The sequence below is a fragment of the Spermophilus citellus genome (assembly GCF_964194105.1).
Source record: "Spermophilus citellus genome assembly, chromosome: 3".
Lineage (NCBI taxonomy): Eukaryota > Metazoa > Chordata > Mammalia > Rodentia > Sciuridae > Spermophilus > Spermophilus citellus.
Genome location: NC_138184.1, coordinates 7428582 through 7449938, shown reverse-complemented (window position 1 = coordinate 7449938; position 21357 = coordinate 7428582). Strand labels below are relative to the sequence as shown.

At 39.4% G+C, this 21357-nt stretch overlaps 1 protein-coding gene and 2 pseudogenes across 3 annotated transcripts in view; 2 read left to right on the top strand and 1 right to left on the bottom strand.

Annotated features, from left to right (window-relative positions):
• The window catches only part of LOC308645966 (olfactory receptor 7E24-like), a gene marked incomplete at its 3' end in the record, with an annotated part of 55430 nt that overhangs the window by 8997 nt on the left and 25076 nt on the right, over positions 1 to 21357 (top strand). The gene's annotated exons all lie outside the window — the stretch shown is intronic.
• On the bottom strand, positions 5796 to 6778 carry LOC308645931 (aldo-keto reductase family 1 member B1-like; annotated as a pseudogene). Its single transcript has one exon. The product of its transcript is annotated as an aldo-keto reductase family 1 member B1-like (transcript).
• Positions 19652 to 20598, top strand: LOC308645810 (olfactory receptor 7E178-like; annotated as a pseudogene). The gene has a single exon. The product of its transcript is annotated as an olfactory receptor 7E178-like (transcript).

Sequence of the window (21357 nt, the reverse complement as noted above, 5' to 3'; positions counted from 1 at the left end):
TAATACCATTGCACTTCTATGAGGATTAGTCACCACTTCTAGGCCTCAAAGCGTTTGAGTGGCTTGTTGTAATGGACAATGTTTTGGCCATTCTTGACAAGAGATGATGCTAAGGTCTGCACCTGTATCCAGTAGCCCATTAAATTCATGTCCTTGAATATTTAGTTTTAGCATGGGGCAAGAATCTAAATTTAAAGAAAGCATAGCCCAATCTACACCTGTGGAGCCTAATCTCCTGGAACCTCTTTCTGCAATATGACTGGAAAATTTATCATGTAGGCTGGGTATTATTAATAAATGTGCTATTCTATCTCTTGATGAATTTACTGATATACCCCTTGGAGAACTGGCTATAATTTTTATTTCACCTTCATAATTGGGATCAACTACCCCGAGACTTTTCATAAGTCCTTTTAGAGTAGAAGAACTGTGTCCCAATAATAAGCCTACTGTTCCTTTGGGAAGAAGTCCTTTTACCCCTGTGGGAATGATTTGAACTCCCATCTGTGGAGTTAGTACTGTTCTGGCAGAGGCACAGATGTCCAATCCTGTGCTTCCTCTGGTTTGTCTAGTGAGGAATCTAATGGATAATGTGTCCTGGGCACTATCCTGATGGGGTTGCTGGGTTCCTCCAGTGCCCCGTATATTTGTGGTCGTGGGCCCCGTAGCATTGGGCCCCCCCGTCTGTTTTTTGGCAAAGGAGCCCAATTCCTTTCTCCACGATATCATGGATCGACACCTGGTCCTTGTTCATTTTTTCATAACAGAGTACCTTCTATGGTGGTTTGAGAACGGCATTCATTAGCCCAATGTCTCCCTCTATGGCATCATGGGCAAATACCCGGTATTCTACCCCTTTGATACCTAGTTTTGTTAAACCCTCCTCCTATGGGGCAATTCTTTATAAAATGTCCTGTTTTTTCACAATTGTAGCATGTTTTTGGCCTGGCATCTAAAGCCTGTTGTACTGCAGCTGCCAAGACTTGCCCTTTTTCATTAATGTCTCTACATAATTTTATATATGTGTTTAAATCTTCATATTTCCATGGTCTAATGACTTCTCTGCACCAACGATTCGCTTGCTCATAAGCCAGTTGTTTTATTAATGGCATTGCTTGTTCTGTATTCCCAAAAACTCTGGTAGCTGTTTTAATGAGCCTATCTACTAATTCAGCGTAAGGTTCATTAGCTCCTTGTATTACCTTAGATAATTGACCTTGTAAACCTTCATGTCCTTGTAAAGTCTTCCATGCTCTAATGGCATCTACAGCAATTTGTAAGTATATGGCAGGATCATATGCAATTTGTTGTTGCTGATCCTCATAAGGTCCCTTTCCTAACAACATATCTAGATTTCTCTGAGGATAACTGGCTGCTGCATTTCACCTAGATGTCTCCTTGCAAAATTCCTCATTGGCAACCTTCCATAACAGGTATTGTCCTCCATTTATCACAGCTTTACACATACTAGTCCAATCTGCTGGCATCATGTTCAAGTTGGTAATGGATTCGACCATGCTTACAGTGAAGGGTGCTTGAGGACCATAGGTTGTTACAGCCTCTTTTAGCTGCTTCACTGTTTTGAAATCTAAAGCATGGTGAATTTGCTGCCCTCCTGCCTGCTCAAATACAGGGCATGCTAATATTTGATGTCCTTTCTCAGGATCCCATCTATCAAGTACGGGGTTTGGGGGCCCCCCAGAACATGGAGAAGGTGCTGTTGGTTGGACAGTTATGCACTCTGGTGATAGAAAGGTGTTAGTAGCAGTCTCCTCTTGTAACTTTTCCCCTGATGGCTTTTTCTGCTCTAAACTTTCTTCCTCTGTTTGACTAGCTTGAGAGACCTCTTTTACTTGATTTTTTTTCTCTGACTAGCTCGAGAGACCTTCTCTTTTATTTAAATCAGTATGTCTTCTCCTTCCTCTACCATTGTCTGAACTAAAGGCTTTGGACTAAGCAATCAAGATACCAATGCCCACAATGGCAATGTGCCAACTGGCAGAGTTCCTGGGCTTTTCTTTTCTATTCTTTTTAAATCTTCACCATGATGGTTCTATTGTGATATATTTAACAACTCCTTCTTAAAAAGCCATGGGCTACATTTTTGTATTGTATCAACCTATGCCCTGACTGCTCTTGATTTTACTGGGATGCCTCCTTCCTCTAACAATTGACTTAACACTTTTTCGGTTTGTTTTTTACTAATTTCTGATCCCATATTTCTACTATAACTATAATACAACCCAACAAGATAACACCAAACAAAACTGAAACAGAAAGAAACAAAAATGGAACAACAAAAAAAAAATCATTATATCAGCCTTTCTATCCTCCTGTTAGTCAGACGCAAATATTTTTTCCTCAGATGTGAGCAGTTTTTCTTCTATCTCACCCATCTCCAGGGACAGGCAACTTAAAACAAAAGTGAAACAAAATGAAAGAAGAATCTTAAAATGGCTACCCATCCTCTCGCCCTGCCCTCAGGGGCGAGCAGTTTACCTTATCACTTACCCTCAGTCGTTCCTGTGCTAGCCACCAAATGCCACAGTCTGGCTGGACAAAATTCAGGAGCCACTTGTCAAGCAGAAACGAACTCTATTTTTAGAACACACACGCTGCACCACACGAGCTCCTCAGGAATTCCCTCAGAGCTCAACTGCCACCACCGGCTTCCGCCCAGCCTCTCAAACCCCCACTCCTCCTGCTCTTGAGGCCAATTGGCTGGGTCATGTGGACAGAGCCAAAAGAGTCCCCCAATGAGCAGCTCTGTGGTCTGAAAGGGTGGGGAAACAGCCCAATGAGCATCACTGCAGAAGAGCCATTCAGCTGGCAGCTGGAAGTTTGCTGGGGCCACGGTGAGCCAATCACCTGGAAGTTTGCTGGGGCCCCTTCGGCTGTGGCTCTCAACACTGTGTTTCCAGTAGTTTCTGCACTGTTCTCTTTTGTATTTTATCCCTTCTGCAGCATTGTGAAACCTGACAGAGTAAAGACCCTGAGTTTTCTTCACATGACTATAGTCAGAAAATTATAGTCCCTTTATCAGTTTAGAAATTGATGTGAAAATCTATGCAATAGCATTAAAAAATTTTCTGACTATAGTCAGAGAATTACAGTCCATTTATGAGTTTAGAAATTGATGTGAAAATCTATGCAATAGCATAAAAACATTGGGACTTAAACCTGGTCTCTGAGGGCATCTATGGTGCTAAATTTCTCAACTATACACGAGAGGGTTTGTGAACATAGAAGCACGGAGGCCCACTGGCAGGACACAGCAAAAAATGCAAAGAGCTCTTTTCCTCACCAGGTAATTATGACATTTGTACCAATGGAGCTGCATAACATTTCTAGAAATAATTTAATTATTATTTAATCATTGAGTGGCACAGTTTACAGTAATGCCACACATCTGGGCTGTGATGCCATTGGTTATGTACAGTTAACTAAACCATATTTCCCAACATTTGAAATCTACCTAAGTCTAGGAAGGGAGCAGAATTTTAAACGATTTTATATATTTATTTATGTTTGTATTAGTTCTTCTTAATTATGCATGACAGTAGGATTCATTTTGATATAATTATACAAGAATGGAATATATCTTATTCTGATTAGGACCCCATTCTTGTGGATGTGCATGATTGATTGTTAAAAGACAAACAGCATTTGGCTGACTACTTCCATCCTTACAGAGAGGGAAATGAATAACCTCAGAGTTTTGGAACTCCTGGAAGAAAAGTGGCACTTAACAATAAGTTCTGATAATGAATGTTCATCTGTAATGTCTTCAGATTATGCAATGCTGGCTCTTATGCAATGTTAATATATATCCTTCATTGAACGAATCTAAATCATTATATTAGAATATAATACATTAAATTAAATTACTTATTACTTTTCTTTAATTAAAATGTGTTCTATTTCTGAAAGGTAGAAAGCTATTTTTATTTTTTTATGTTGTGATCCCCCCCTCCCCCGGGGTAGGCTGCACATTGCTGTGATCATGAGCCTGTTACATCTAGTGTTCTTGGTCTTCTATTGCTCTTCTGTTTAGTGTCCCTAAAGTAGGTTGGGCAGAGTGGCACATGTCTGTAATCCCAACTGGTAAGGAGGTTGAGGCAGGAGGATCACAAGTTCAAGGCCAGACTCTGAAAATTATTGAGACAGTGTTTCAAAAAATAAAAATAAAAAGGTAGTGGGGAGGGCTGGGGATGTGCTTAAGTAGTAGGTTGCTTGCCTACTATGTAGGAAACCCTGGACTCTATTCTCAGTTCTTAAAAAGAATTCTGTACAGAAAGAGTTGAATAATATAGAAACCAATAATGGAAAATTTCCAGGAAGATTAAGTTTGTCACAACTGTGGGATGTTGTTTGGGTCTCAACTCTAGACACTCAGCTGTGAATGCTTGGAGTAAACACGTATACAGAGTTCTGGAAGCTTGCTTGGTTTTTCCTTTATCCCACCCTCTTTTCTACTCAAAGCTGTCTGTCAACATAGAAGCACAAAATCTAACCTGCTTTTGCCAGTAGCCCTTCAGCTTGATGGCCCCAGGCCAGGGGGCTCCACAGCTGTGTCTCCTCCTAAGGTCCAAATCTAACATGGAATTTAGAATTCCATCTCACAGGACTCTCAGGTGATCCAGAAAGTGCAGCTGGTCCTCTTAGGACCATTTCTCTTATATACCTGGTCATGGGGTGTGAACCTGCTCATAATACTGGCGAGGGGCCACAGGCCACTCCATGTACTAACTGGTATCATGGACCCCGCTTCTGTGGTCTCTTAGTTGGGCATCATCTTTGTGAGACTCTAGGACTCAGCTGTACCATTTGCTGGCCTTGCAACTTGTCTGCTTCCTAGAGGTGGAAATTGGTAATTTCTTCTGTCACCCTCCTCAAGGCATTCAGGCCCTAGTCTCAGGATGGATCTGAATACAATGTCACAGGCTTCTCTTATTGATTCTGTGGAGGGATTCTGAACCCTCACTCCAGAGTAGAAAAACACCCTAAGTCATTTCTTAGACATTCATTTTCTCACATTCTGCTTTTAGTTATGTTATGAATCCGTTGAGGGTGGTATATTATGGGATAATGGCAAATTAGAAGCTCTGTGCATTGAGTCTCCATTCATGTAATAGCTAACATCAGCTTTTACCTGTAGCCCTTCAGATTAATGGCTCCAGGCCAGTGGGCTCCGCAGGTGTGTCCCCACCTGGGGACTGTGCATCAGCCTTCATGGGGAACCCAACAAGGGATTAAAATCAATGTTTTGTTTTCTTGCTTGTGACCCAGGAGAGTGAGTCACAGATTAACCCCATAGGAGTGATGGAGGTGATGGATGGAGGTGGGACTATTCTCTCAACATGAAGACAAGCATGACACTTTGGGAAGCCAGATGGGAGGATATCAATATGTGACATTTCAACTCAGAGGAATGTGAAATTTAGGTTATTGGTTATACTTGGGGTATAAAAATCTGCACGTGCTTAACATTTTAAATGTTTCTTTTCTTTTTCTTTCTTTTTTTTCAAGTTCACAAAAAGACTTTTTTTTTGAGGCAGCGAAGTCTGGCTGAAAGGATTACAGTTCCAAGCAGTCAGAACGCAATGATTAGTGGCACTATTTTAAATTTGTAGCTTTTGCTTCTTTTTAGTCAGAAAATATTTTCAAGTTGTACTTTCCAAGATGAGCAAAAAGAAAGGCAAAAGAAGGTTGTAAGAGACACCTAATCTACTGAGGGTGCTCTTCACAACCAGTGTCATGCTAGCAACCCACACTGTTGCCCATTGCTGACTAGCTTGCCTGGAAAATTGAGGCAGGAACAGGTGCAACCTTGTGGAAGAGCAGGCATCCACAGCTTCAAAACTCTGCGTGGAAGGGGTAATCCTTGTGGGTAGCACAGCTCACCAAGGCACACATCCTCCAGTTCCTGTTGTAGCTGAGTAAGGTGGTCGTGCCCTCGCTGCTCAGCTCAAAGTCAAAGACCTGGAAGTTCTCCGCAATACATGCAGGTGTCACAGACTTGGATCACCACCAATTTCCTCTGCATGGGAAATCAGATAGGCACCTCGGCTGTCCTTTTATTGTACTTGTCTGCAATTGTCTTGACCCTGGAATCCTATAGAAGGGAAGGGTCCTCAGGCTTGGCCCAGGGCCTGTCAGGAGAGCCAAGGGGGCTGTAGGTAGTCACCACAATGCCTTTGGAATGGCAGTACTGGATCAACTTTTCCTGAGTTAGGTATGGATGGCACTCAATCTGGTTAACTGCTGGCTTATATTTCAAGCCAGGTTTGTTTAAGATCCTCTCGACCTGAAGATGATTAAAGTTTCAACAGCTTTCCATCTACCAGCTCTTCCATGGCCATCCAGGAGTCCACAAAATCAGTGTCACTGGGGACCACACTGCCTGCCGCATCCAACGGAAAATAGTCTTCACCATGCTTAAAGCCTGTTGGCCAGTGAATCAGGTAGAGGTCCAGGTAGTCCAGCTGCAAGTCATTAAGGGTCTTCTGGAAGGCTCTTTTCACCAGGCTTTTTTCATGGAACGTGCACCACAGCTTGCTGGTGATGAAGAGTTCATGGTGCTTCACCACCTGCTTTTTGAGCTTCTTCTGAAGGGCCACACTCATCTCCTTCTCATTCTGGTACACCTGAGCACAGTCAATATGGCAGTACCCAAGGTCAATCGCTACCTTCACAGCCTCCGTCACTGGGCATGGAGATGACTTCCAAGTGCCCAGTCCCAGGAGGGGCATCTATTGAGCTCGATGTGGCTGACCATTGCTGCAGCGCATTAGAGACCCCAGCCCTCAACCAAGCAGCAACGGCTCCGGCACGCATCTTTAAATGGGCCTTGTGTTCTGCCTAAATGTTTCTTTTCTTGACCCTGATTCTAATCCCCATACACATCTCATCCATGATCCCAGAAAATGGCTCCCTCTAAAAGGTTTTGTTAGCAGTCCTACAGGCTTATAAAGGTGGTGAGGAAAAGGAGGTGGAGAAAGACAGCACCTTGATAACATCAGGCCACTTCAGGGCTCTCAAAATGCCAGGCCAGGAGCAATGTGTTGTATGCTTTTCTTTTGTGCATTTTTTACCCTCCAAATAAATCATAGTAAGACCTGACAAAGTGATGAACCCAAGTTGGCATCAGCAGCTGAAGCAAGAGAATAGCAATCCATGTATCAGGAGGCAATGTTGTGAAAATGTATTATTAGAATTGAGAAAGCTGGGACTCATACTGGGTTTGGGGGCTTCTCTGGTGCTAATATCCTCATCTGTTAATGAAGGACTTGAAATTAGAAAGACATGAAGCACCGTGGCAGGTCATATAAAACCCCAAACAGACTTGAAATAAACAAATATTAAAAAAAGAGAAGAAAAGAAAGAACTATTGCCTTGCCAACCATACTCGCCAACTATTTATGGGGTTGATACAAATAAAGTTGCATAAAATTTAAAAGTAAGTTCAGAAGGTTTTTTTTTAAACATTTTATTATTTTTAATCATTGACAGGGACAGTGTACACTCATGCCACATTTTTATTTGGTGATATTATTTATGGACAGTTCACTAAACCACATTTATCATAATTTTATGTCTACCTAGGCCAATGATATGAGTAAAAATGAAATGGTTTTTAAAAAGATAAACAATATTTGACATAGCACTTATATCCATGAAGGAGGAAAAACAGAAGGAATGCTTGGATGAACACTTACACAGAAGAATGGAACCTGGAATGTAAGAATGTGTTCTCATGATGCCATAGTTTCTTTATCCATTCACCTTTTCATGGATGCCTAGCCAAGTTCCATAACATGGCTGTTGTGAATTTTGCTGCTATAAACAAGGGAATGCATACATCTCTAAAGAATGCTGTCTCTAATTCTGGATAAATATGAAGGAGTGGTATAGTAGGATCATATATCAGTTCAATTTTTAGTCTTTTGAGGGACCTCCATTCTGATTTTCTTAGTATTTGTTTATATTTCCGTGTATAATATAAAAGTTTTTCTTTTCCCAAAATTACTGACAGAACTTATGGTTTATGAGCTATCAACTTTAATTAAGTCTTCAGATTTTGCAGTTCTAGGTCTTATGGGTATATATTATAATAAATATTATACATACATATCCATTCATGCATATATATGTATGGAGGGATATGTATATATAATATTCCATATATTCCACATATGTGATATGTATATATATGATATATATGTATACATATATATCAGTGATATATATACATATATATCATTCATATATGTGAGTGTGTGTGTGTGTATATATATTCTATAACAAAGGAGTTTGTACCATTATCCTAGAATGTAATAAGGCATATTAAAAGTCTTCCTAATTTCTTTTTACCACAATCAATGGATTTTTTTAAGGAATGAAAGATATTTCTTCTCCTGGTTTTTTTTTTCCCTTAAAAGAATAGGCTTTATTTTACTGTGATGATGGATTGGTTTTCTCTAATTTCCAATATTCAGTTGAATGTCTCTAAAGTAGGGGTGTATAGGTGGAGATAATACAGCAAAAATAATTAAATAGTACTAAGAAGATACAGATTGTCACAACTGTGAAATATTAATGAAGGTATATGGAACAGAGGTGTGAATCAATTTTTTATGTGAATCAACAACATAAAAAAGAATTATGCCTGCTTATTTGTTTCATTTCTTCCATCTTCTTTTTTTCTATTTCAAAGATGTTCAAGCAATATAGAAATACAAATTTTAACATGTATCTCAGAATTCCATCTCATGGGACCCTCAGAAGATCCAGACCTGTAGCCCCTCCTCTTTGGGATGTTTCTGTCCATGTACCTGGTCACAGTGCTTGGGAACCTGCTCATCATCCTGGCCATCTCCTCTGACTCCCACCTCCACACCCCTATGTAATTCTTCCTCTCTACCCTGTCCTTGGCTGACATCTGTCTTTTCTAATCATGGTCCCAAGATGATTGTGGACATCCTAGCTCATAAGAGAGCTACCTCTGTTGGGGGCTGCTTGATACAGATGTCTCTTTTTACCATTTTGGGTGTATAGATTATGTTCTTCTGACTCTGATGGTTTATGATATATTTGTGGCCATTTGTCACCCCTGAACCCTCATCTCTGTGGCCTGTTAGTTTTGGTATCATTTTATTTGGCTTTTTGGAATACCAGTGGCACAATATGGCTTTATTGCACCTTGCCTACTCCAAGGGTATAGAAATTGCTAATTTCTTCTGTGACCCTCTCAGCTTTCTATTCTTGTGTATTCTCACATCTTATCTAATAATATTGCCAGGTATTTTCTTGATACTATATATGGCCTTTTTCCCACCATAGAATCCTTTGCTCCTATTATAAAATAATTTCCTCTATTCTGAGGAGCTCATCATCAGGTAAGAAACACAACAAATTCTCCATTTATGGGTGTCACTGGGCAGTTGTTTGCTTATATTTATGAAGAGGCAGTGGAGTGTACCTTGGATCAGCTGTCTCACATTCTCCCAGGAAGGGTGCAGTGGCCCCACCCAGTGATATACAATGTGATCACCCCCTGCTGAATCCCATCATCTACAACCTGAAGAACAGGGACATTAAAGGTGCCCTGAGAAGGCTACATAGCAGGTTCATATAATCACAGCACCTTCAGAGTCCAGTTTCAATGTATGATTCAAAATGCAGCAAAGCTAAACATCCAGTTCTCTTAATCTAAGTTTCAGTATTAATGATCTATTTAATTCCTCACATGTGCAATGCCTGTAGCCAGTGTTGGGAAGAAATGTTTGGCAATTCTTTATATTTTTAATAAACTGTCACTTTAGAATAATGAAGGATTTTAGAGAATAAAGATGATGTATATTTCATAAAAATATTTATGTAATACATGCTGGTGATCAATATATTTGGGAATGGTAAAATGATAATTTTTGTAAGTTAAATTTACCACAATAATAGTAGTAAATATTAACTTACAAAAATTATCATTTTTACTATTCCTAAATAATATAAAGCTAAAAGTTTTTTTTTAAATAAATTAAAAATTTATAGTAGAGAAGAGCCCCTTCATTAGTAGAGATGAACTGATTAAACACTTGGTGATGTTCATTTTCTACTCTTGTTCTTCATCCTTAATACTAGGAAGCTCTTAGAGTTGCTGATATGTTCAACTACTTGGTAAATAGGAGCCCTATGCACTGAGATGCTAAGATTGTACAATAGTCAGAAACCAGCCTGTGCCTCCAGCCCTTCAGCTTGAGGACCCCAGTCCTGTGTATCTCCCTGCTGTGGATGTCTGTATCAGGAAGATCCTAGCTGAGTCTGAGGGGATATCCTCAGGCTTATGTGGAGGCCACTGGGCCCCAGGGATTTGGGGGCTTTGGAACTGCCCTCCTTAGTCCTAAATCAGCAGAGCCCCAGTGTTAATCAGTGACTTCTGTGGAAGGGAAGGAAGGGTGGAGGAAGGACATTGCCTAGCATTATTTCTTCACCATCAGGAGGAGCATGCACTTTGTCTACCCAGATGGGAGAACAAGGTGCAGATTGTCAGTGATGATACTGTGAGTTCATATGCCTGGCTGTGGTGAGCACAACAGAAGGCTCATGGAAAGTCCTGTTTTACTTCCACACTGACTCTTTTAGCTGTACACTGTCATCCACAAGGGGAGAAAATGTGAGCTTAAAATTATGTCCTCAGCACTCCAAAACGTGTATGAAAGTCATGAGGCTGAGGATCAGGATAAGATTAGCATCTAAACATTATGATCCTTTCTAGTGTGAGTGCCACATTATGAGTTTTGCCTTATTTGTAGATAGTTTGAATTGCTGTGCAAAGTATTCCCCAAGTAAAAGTGCCAGTTATTTCATTTTAGAGAATATAATGGACCACAGGTGTTTGTGTAACTTTTAATATTGACTAGCTGAAAACACATTTGAAATGCACTGTGGATTTGAGGCACATGGCACCTGGGAAGGCCAGTGCTGGCAGGTTGTCCCTTCCACAAGCACTCCTGTGTTGCACTTTTCTGTCATGCCAAGATGGGACCCTATTCCTGGGCACTTCCCTTGGGATTTCTGGTAGATTCCAGGACACAGAAGTTGGTGGCATCAGGTGCACCAATTCTGGAAGAATATCTGAGATGAGACAAAGATGTTGGGTCAAGTGGGCTCAAACTTTCCAGCAGAGACCTCCCTGTTTTTCACTCAGGACACCCTTGCAGCTGCCGTGTCTTCCTGCATTCTGGTAACCAGCCCTCTCCATCTGATGAGGAGCAAAGAAGGCCTGGGTTTCATTACTACTCAGGGTCTTGGAAATAGTTTATAAATGCCTATAATCTGCTTCAGTTTAAAAATGTTCTGATGGATGGGAAACAGTGAAAAAGACCAGTGCATCAGACCCAGAGATTCACAATTAAATTTTGGCTGCTGTTAGCTGGACTCATTCCTTATTGAACAAAGGGCAGTTAGAGAAAGGCAGTTAGTCAGCTTCTCTGGATCTCAGTAATGTCATTCAAGATGATTTCCAGTTGATATAATGACACTGAATCCAGATTAAACAGAAAAACTGTGCTCCCGATGTGACTGAGATGCGATAAAGGTGTAAAATACAGGCATAAATGGTAGAGAGTTATTATTAATATGGAAAGGCTCATCTTCATACTCTTCAACTGAAATATCTTGTGAATGACCTTACTGTGTTCACATTTCTGTAACGTTACCTTTCCATACTCCCCTGATGTAAGTGTATGCTGTATATTTGGGTGGAATAACCATCCCCCTTTCATTTTTGACTTCATATAGCCTATACCATCTTTGACACAGGAGATGAAAAAAATGTGTTAAACACTGAGTAGACCCTTGCTCTGTGCCCAGGTCCTGGCCTTGCTCAGCGGGGTTTCAACTCACTGGAACTCTCCTGTCTGTACCTTCCTCCTACTCAGGTACATCCCACAGAGCCAGAGACAAGATGGAGCAGCTCTGGACTGTGTCTGTGTCAAGGACTCCTGAGCCCCATACTTTCCCTTAACAGCATCTACAACCTTCAATTACTCAAGAACAATGGCAGAGATGTCCGTGAGCCTAGGAAAAGCAAAGTCGGAGTGAAGGGAAGTGACAGGAGACACTCAGAGCGTTTTAGAGTTTCACCTCATTCCAATATTGCTAAGTAATCCTTTCAAAATCGTATTGATCAGTAGGCTCACTATTATCTTGATGACTAATGCTTAATTTTAAAAAGTGATTAAGTTAATGTCACAGAAGTATATACTTATTAAAGTTCCCACAGCAAATTTTTGCTCCTTATACTTTAATAATAATACATCTTACAAGCAGATGTATTTTTAAGTCTGAGAAGGGAAAGAGCAATGAGTAATGATAAATAGATACTTGGTGCTATTCTCTGTATAATATGAGATATGTGAATAAAATCTGGGCAAAAAATTCTAGACATTATTTTTACTGTTAGCATGACTAGGTTGATCTTCATGCCACTCAACAGATGTATTTAGTGGTCTGAATGACCATTCCTGTTTCAGGATGGGACACTTTATTTTTGCCCTTACAGATGCATGTGCTGTGCATTTTAGAACAGTTTTCCTTTTCCTATTTCTTACACTCCAGGATCCATCTCTGCTTGGCACAGGGAGGCGTCTAGAGCAGGTCTGTTGGGCATTAAACCCACCCATCCTTTCTGTCCTAAATTGGCCAAATGAATTTGGATGGACAGACTTGTGGCCTCCTGTCTGAACATTCATTCCTTTTAGCAGTGCCCATGGAAGTTAAAATAGTGTCTTTCTCTGTCCATGTTTTGGACATAGGGACTATTTAGTTTTATTTAATGTCATCCACAGTAAAAAAAAACGTTTCAGAAATCATGATGGAAATCTTCATGGATTTGAAGAATGGCAATGAGGCAGAAGCTTAAGGGCACTTAACACTGCAGCCTTCAATGAGGCACAGGACAGAGTTTCACTTCATTCCATCCTCCAGTGCCCTTGACCATGGCTTTCCTCCATAATACTGATAGTTACCTAATCATGGAATTTGTTTATTGAAATCATAGTGACCAAATATTTATTGAGTTCCACATTTTCCTTTGATGCAGCACATGTTGTGGAGATGGTGTTATAATCTGTATTTTTCTTATGCAGTGAGCAGGGAGAGGAGGAGAGATTCGCACACTGTGCGCACACTGGCAGGTGGGGTGTGGGTCTGAAATGCTGCCTTCCTGACTCCAGCCGAGGGCACCAGCTCTTCCATTGCAGCCAGAGGGAAACAGTATCCCCTGCGCAAGTTGAAATTCCTTCAGGAGTCTTCAAGGACAGCACATTACTACTTGGGCTGATGATTCATTTTCCTGATACATATCAGGATTGAGAAGATGTAGGTGATATTGTCTGCTCTTATGAGGACACAAATATAGGTCATTAATAGCAAATTTCAACATGCATTTTGTTTCCACTGGAAATCAGACTCCTATTCCCAACCAAGACATTATGGAACATTCTTTCTTTTTTTTTTAATATAGAACACTTCATGAATTTGCATGTCATCCTTGCATAGGGGCCATGCTAATCTTCTCTGTATAATTCCAATTTAATATATGTGTTGCCAAAGCGAGCATATTCTTCTTTGAGTGACAAATCAATTGGAAGAAGGGTTTTGAAATCATTGACATATTAATAAACCCTCCAACTAAATGACAGGTCTTTACTTCAGGTAGTACTTTGCCTCAGATAATACCTGAAGAAGAGTAATTTATTTCACAGAGGAATTATCACCTCAGGTTAATGTAAACTGGTATATTTTCATGGGTAATAGGCATTGTTTTGCAGAATACTTAGATGAGTATTTTTAGGTACTTTTAAAGCAATTTTGTAAAGGAAAATGTATGGTAGAAAACACTGAAATGAAAATACCAACAGAAAATTACACCTCCCCATTTCATGGCAGTAGATATGTCTGGGAGACAGGTTTGCAGGAGAGTGGAATCAGGTAGAGATACTAAGACTCAAATTTCTTATATAATGATTCAGATCTCTTGCCAATGTTAGTCCTGGCACAAATATTATCAGATTAACATATTTTAATATAGGTAATGGGTATTATGGACAATAAGAGTAGATAATATTCATGGAGCATGTTCTATGCTAGGATGTTTTTCGACAATGGATATCAGATCTGGTATAAGAAAGGACTGTGCTGAGAGCCATAGCCAAGTAAGAATGATGCATGGCATTTTTGGTTGAAAGGTGACCCTGCTCAGCGATTAGGGTGGCTCCAGGTTTAGGGTGAATCCTGCTGGATTAGGATGGCTCCGGGTTTAGGGCGGATCCTGCTGGGAATAGGGCGTATCCTGCTGCCTCAGGCACCCACTCCTTTAGAGTTCCCCTTGAGTTCTCACGGGGTTCTGAGAGTATTGGTACGCAGAGCCTGGTGGAGGGAGTGTATTTTTCCCAGAATGTGCGTGTAGAGTGCCATGAGAGTTCGGGAATAAAGAGTTGCTGTTGGAATCTACAAGGCTTTGGTGGTGGCTTGTTTTTTTTTTGTGCCCAGCCAGACTGCGACATTTGGTGGCCCATACAGGGAACATCTGAAGCTTGGAGGTAAGTGAAATTGCTCGCTCCTGAGGAAAGGCAAGAGAACGGGTGACCATTTCAAAAAACAATGTGTTTTTATTTTGATTTATATTGTTTTTATTTCAAGTTGCCTGTTCCTAGAACTTTCTCAGGCAAACTGGGGAAAATGGTTGACTCAAGGTTTGAAGTTGTTCACCCGTGAGGAAGAGAAATTGTTAGAGGAAGGAGGCACCCCAGTAAGACCAAGAACAATAAGGGCATATGTTGATATAATACAAAAATGTAGCCCATGGCTTTTTAAAGAGAAGTTGTTAAATATACCATCATGGTATCCTGTAGAAGGATTTTTCTTCAACAAGAAAGAGATGGCTAGTTCTGTTTACTATACTTGTCTAAGATCTTGGTTTTTACAGACATCTGATTAATTTACAAAGCTAAAGTGTTAAAAATATAAAATCAAGTACTCTTTACTTATTAAGTTACATAAGGTAATATATTTAAACATTATGTTTGTTTTCATAAATTGGTAAAAGAAAAAAAAAACAAAAGTTTTATATTGCTTTGTGTCTGTGTCTTTGCTGAAACAAGGTTACGAAGAGTTAAGATTATATCAGGTATAATTTATAGTACCATAAAAAACATGAAATTATTTCATCTTATTAAAGTGGAGTAATTTGTCTAAATTCAGAAATTTTATAAGGGTTGTTTCAGAAGGTGAATTTATAAAAAGGGTTAACAGTTAAAAAGAGTTATAAAAAGATTCAAGATGTGGAAATGTATTTTAATATAAGAGGTTAACGGGAAAAGAAATGTTTCTAGATGAGATAATCTGTGTGGTAAAGTAAAAAGTTGTAAAATGTCTAATTTACAAAAGGCTTTAAAAGGTTAAATTAAAGGTGGTTAAGATGCCTTCATGGTGGAGGAAAGAGTGCGTCATTTGAAGCCTAGTTAATCTTAAAAGCATTACTTAAAAAAAAAAAACATGAAAATGGGAAGATAATAGGATAAAAGATATTTAGATAAAGAAGATTAAAAATTTGAAGTGAAAAACTTTAAAGACAGAAGTATAGAAAGTTAAAAAAAGAAAAGATAAAGAAGATCTACAAAGATAGAAAAGATGTAGGAAGACAAGAATTTTAAACCCACAAAATAGGAAACAAAAGAAAACTAGGAGGAAAAAAAGTAACTAAGGGTGAAAGTACAAACCTTAAAAAAAAACCTAGAAGATAGAAATAAGATAGAAAATGGTTGAAAATGTCAAGTAAAGGTATTTCAGATAGAAAATGCAAAAAGGTAAGACAACTATTAGATACAGACATTCAAGATAGAAAAAGGTAGAAGAGAGAAATTTAAAGTCAAATATTGGATAAAATAGAAGAACAAGGAGATTATTAGTAATTTTTTTAAAAAGCCCATAAACTTTAATTTCTGGTGGTGCAGAAATTAGAAGTCTCAGATGAGGGTGTTAAAATTTATAGACAAGAGCCAATTTAGAAAACGTTAAACTAGAAGGAAATTGGTTTAAAACCACATCAAAAATTAAAAGAACTAAAGTAATTCTAAAAACTAAGGCAGAATGTTTTTGGAAGACTTGAATTTAAAAGGATCTTTAAATTTCCAAAGGATGCATATAGGATATTTTGGAACATCATCCCTGAAGAAAAATCAGTTAATGTTTTACTTAACAGGAATCCCATACAATCCACAGGGATAAGGCATAGTTAAAAGAGCTCATCAAACTATTAAAATGTACTTATTAAAGCAAAAAGAGGGAATTGGAAAGGGGTATATATCCCCCAAAGATAAACTTAAAATAACCCTTTTTACCCTAAACTTTTAAAATTTGGATTCATCAGGACTTAGTGCTGCGGAAAGACATATGTATCCAAAAAATGTACATAAGCCTAAGGTACTTTGGAAAGATATTCTACCAGGACAATGGAAAGGTACTGACCCAGTGATTGTCTGGAGTCAGGGCTCTGTTTGTGTGTTTCCACAGGGAGAACAGCAGCTGATTTGGATTCCAGAGAGACTAACAAAAGCAATTTCTACAGACAAAAAGAAGATGATTTGACTCAAATCCATAATAGCTGATATCCAGAGCTCCAGCTTGGCTATTCTTACATCTGCGACAGTGATTAACCAGGCTGCTTTTTTCAATATCTATTTTATTATTGCCTTTTCCCACATCATAAAGTTCTATTTTATTTTTTGAGCTCATACAGACCTAGGTTAATGTTTTGCTGATCAGTTCTATTTTTTGACTGTGGAGTTTTTAAACATTGCAATGGAGATTTAACCTGTGTAAAGCTACAAGGCCTTTACTATTGTCTTATGTGTTGTATGTTTGTGTGCACACTTGTGTTTTGTGTTGTATGTCTGTGTGTGCGTATGTCCATATATCATATATGAGGAGCGCTCATGAAAAATGGACCCGAATTTTTTTTTATTCACGTGATTTAAATGGTTTAATTTAAATTAGGTAAACAGCTGTTAAGGATTGTTTTTAAAGGAGGTTAACAGATCTGTTTGTTTACTTTCACCTTTTCTTTTCATTATATTTAATAATTCTGTTCAGGATAATGTAAATTGTCCAGAAAATTGTTTTCTTAGTACCTGTTGGAATGTTACGTAATTTCTTTTTAGCATCATTGCCAGAATTCCTATCTTCATCCCAGTGCCGGTGAAGACAAAGATAAAACCAAACTACAGCTTCTATGATAGTTATCACAGTAAACTGTATAAACTAATGCATCAGTGAATAATAACTCAACAAGTAATGTTTAATCAAGGAGTCAATTTACTTTGGGAGGAAATGGACATATTGATAGATTCCTCTGCTTTGAACTACTTGCAGAACTTGCCTGGACTATGTATCACTTGTATGCATTCTGAACTATCTGTTGGTGCAGTGAATTGTGGTAGTGCTGGCATATCTTTGCTGATGGTGTCACCGGTGATACATTTTTTCCAAAAGAGCCGTCAATTGGCTTGGTGTCATGGCATTTCTGTATCCTCCTCCCTTCTGCTAGTGATGGCCTAAAATTTGGGGGCCAATAGAGGTGAGGCAAAGAACCTCACCCCCCCACTGGCACCAAGGCCAAATTTGGGGGCCAACAGAGGTGAGGCAAAGAACCTCACCCCCACACTGGTACATAGGCCTATCCACAAGTACGCCTGTATGCTGGACCGGTAGTCAGTGATGGGTATGATCCAATTGCAGTGGTACCAACCTAAGACAGGAGGCTGACGCCTAGAGGTCAGCTCATCCGATGAGGGGTAAGACCCATATGTTGAATTGGACAACCTAACAGGCATGGTCTCTAAGCCACATTGCTTGTTGTTTAATTAATCAGAAGGGGGGAGATGCTGAGAGCTATAGCCAAGTAAGAATGAGGCATGGCATTTTTGGTTGAAAGGTGACCCTGCTCAGGGATTAAGGTGGCTCCAGGTTTAGGGTGGATCCTGCTGGATTAGGGTGGCTCCAGGTTTAGGGTGGATCCTGCTGGATTAGGGTGGCTCCAGGTTTAGGGGGGATCCTGCTGGGAATAGGGCATATCCTGCTGCCTCAGGCGCCCGCTCCTTTAGAGTTCCTGTTGAGTTCTCGAGGGGTTCTGAGAGTAATGGTATGCAGAGCCCGGGGGAGGGAGTGTATTTTTCCCAGAACGTGCATGTAGAGTGCCGGAGAGAGTTCAGGAATAAAGAGTTGCTGTTGGAATCTACAAGGCTTTGGTGGTGGCTTGGTTTTTTTTTATGCCCAGCCAGACTGCGGCAGGACTGTGGAGAACTTTACATGTGGACATGCAGATACAATTGTTGTTGGTCTGACATCACTGTGTATAGGTATTCTAAGGTATACACAGGGACACTTAATAGTGGGAGAGAGTTACAAGTTATGCAGCTTGAATGATTTGTTAAAATAATTTCCTGAAGACAACCATACAAGGTTGGGAATTATTACCTCATTTTACAGAAGAGGAAGTTTTGAAGAAGTTGTTTTATTATTTATTATTATATTCTGTTTTGTGCTGTATCCAGTTCAATCATGGTGAAAAATAAAAATGAACCCAAGTGTACTTCATGTAGCCTAAATAAGAGAATTGAAATCAAGGTGTCAGGAATGACTGACCAGAAAAAACATGAAAAAATAAGAAGATTGGAAATAAAACTTGAGTTTTCTTAGATCATAAACAATATACTTGATGGATTGAGATCATAAAACCATGAAGCAGTTTTGGCAGGCTAGAGGGAGTAAAGGATCAAGAAAAAGAAAAAAAAGTTAAGTGTCATTTTATAGAACAGATACTTTGCTGATATTGTATTGATTGACCCAATAAACCTGCATGAAATAAAACTATTCAAAGAAAATTTTGCAGTCTAGGATTTAAAAATAATTGACAGGTACACTGCACATCAGTCCCATATTTGTGGTTAATGCTATTATTGATTATGTGCACTGACTCAATCTTATTTATCAAAATAAGGTTGCTGATGGTGTCACCTTATTATAGGCAAGGTTTCTTATTTCTTGTTACATAATTTTTAAAGAGAGGATTTAAATGCACAAAGGAGGCAAATGAGAAGATCAAATAATGATGAGACCTCTTGCAGAAAATAGAGCATACTACTTTCTGGTTATGATGCATCCCCCTTGATTTAGTTGTCAGGAAATGCAGTTGTTACATAATCACAAATATCTTGTCAAAGGAATTTGTTCCAAAGCCTTAGAACCAATTGAGGTATGTCAACTGCTTCCTAATTTCTCTTACAGGAAGTCATTAATTATTTCCTTTTTTTCTTAAACAATAAGCTGTACTCCATTGCGATCATGAACTTCTCTCCTCTGCTCCTGGATTTATAATTTTGCTTATGAAAATGCTGCAAATGTGAGTATGGAAAGAGGGGTGAATTATGGAGAAAGAAATAAAGAGTATGCAGAGACTGGGAGTCTCACTACTGACAACTGTTGTTGATGGAGTATGGACCTAAAGTGTGAGCAGCTTCCTTGTACATACTTAATTTCAAATGCTTACAGAATAAGGGGTGCCTGTTTATGTATTTTTTTTTTTTTGTAACACCGGCTCTGTATTTTCAAAAGATGTCCAAGCAGTATACTAGCACAAAACGTAACCCATGTCTCTGAATTCCAACTCCTGAGCATCTCAGAGAACCCAGACCTGCAGCCTCTACTCTTTGGCCTGTTCCTGTCCATGTACTTGGTCACAGTGCTTGGGAACCTGCTCATCATCCTGGCCATCAGCTCTGACCCCTACCTCCACAACCCCATGTACTTCTTCCTCTCCAACCTGGCCCTCACTGACATTGGTGTCATCTCCATCACGGTCACAAACATGATGGCAAACATTCAAACTCATAATGAACTTATCTCCTATGAAGGATGCTTGACACAGATGTCTCTTTTTCTCATTTTTATTTGTATGGATTATATGCTTTTGACTGTGATGGCCTATGAAAGGTTTGTGGCCATCTGTCACCCCCTGCATTATGTAGTCATTATGAACCCTCGCCTCTGTGGCTTCTCAGTTTTAGTGTCATTTTTGCTGAGTCTCTTGGACTCAGCTGCACAATTTAATGATCTTACAAATTACGAACTTCAAGAATGTGGCAATTTTCAGTTTCTTTTGTGACCCTTCTTTACTTCTGAATCTTTCCTGCACTGACACCTACTCTAATAACATTGGTAAGTATTTTCTGTCTGCCTTATAGGGCACTCTTCCCATCTCAGGAATCCTTTTCTCTTACTATAAAATTATGTTCTCTTCTGAGAATCCCCTCTTTAGGAGGGAAGTACAAAGCCTTCTCCACCTGTGGCTCTCACCTAGCAGGTGTTTGCTTATTTTTAGGAACAGGTACTGCAGTGTACCTTGTTTCAGCTGCATCACTTTCCCCCAGGAAGAATGCAGTGGCCTCTGTGATGTACACTGTGGTCACCCCCATGCTGAACCCCTTCATCTACAGCCTGAGGAACAGGGACATTAAAAGGGCCCTGAGGAGGCTGTAGAGGAGGTCAGTCTGATCTTTGCCCCTATGGGGTCTGGTTGCAATGTGTGTGGGAAAATGTAGTAAAGCTAAATACCTGGCCCTGTCAATATACCCCTTATGTGTTAATTCCCCATCAAGTTCCATAGTAGAATGGTGCAGACTATGTTGGGTGGCAAATTTGGGAAGTGTTTCTACTGGGAACAAGGATTCTATTGGTAATATGAAGAACGTTGGAGATGGATGATGGTTATTTTATCACAACAAAGTCTATATTTATAGCCATTAAACTATGCTATTGATGATGACAATAATGGCAAGTATTTATAATTTAAAAATGCCATAATGAAAATGTTCTTGTAAAGCTACTATGTTTAAAAATATTTAAAGAATCCAAGAGTGAAAATGGACTTTTTTTCACAAAGAATTACTGAAAACATCAGTTGATGTTCATTTTCTACCCTTATTCTTCCACCATTGCTGTTAGGAAGTCCTTAGTTTGTGATATGCTCACCTATTGGCCAGTCAGGAGTTCTATGCTTTGAGCCTCCAAGGATACACCATAGTCAATGGGCAGCCTGTGCATCCAGCCTTTCAGCTTGATGGCTCCACTCAGGTGGGCCCCACACTGTGTTTCTTCTCATGTGCTGAGCAACGTGTTTGTTCTTATTTCATGTGCACCATCTAATTTTGTTATATGTGTCCACACTATTATTATTATATAGAAAAAATGAAAAAAATGTGTTTTACTTCTGTAACTTGTACTCCATTGTTAGGTGGG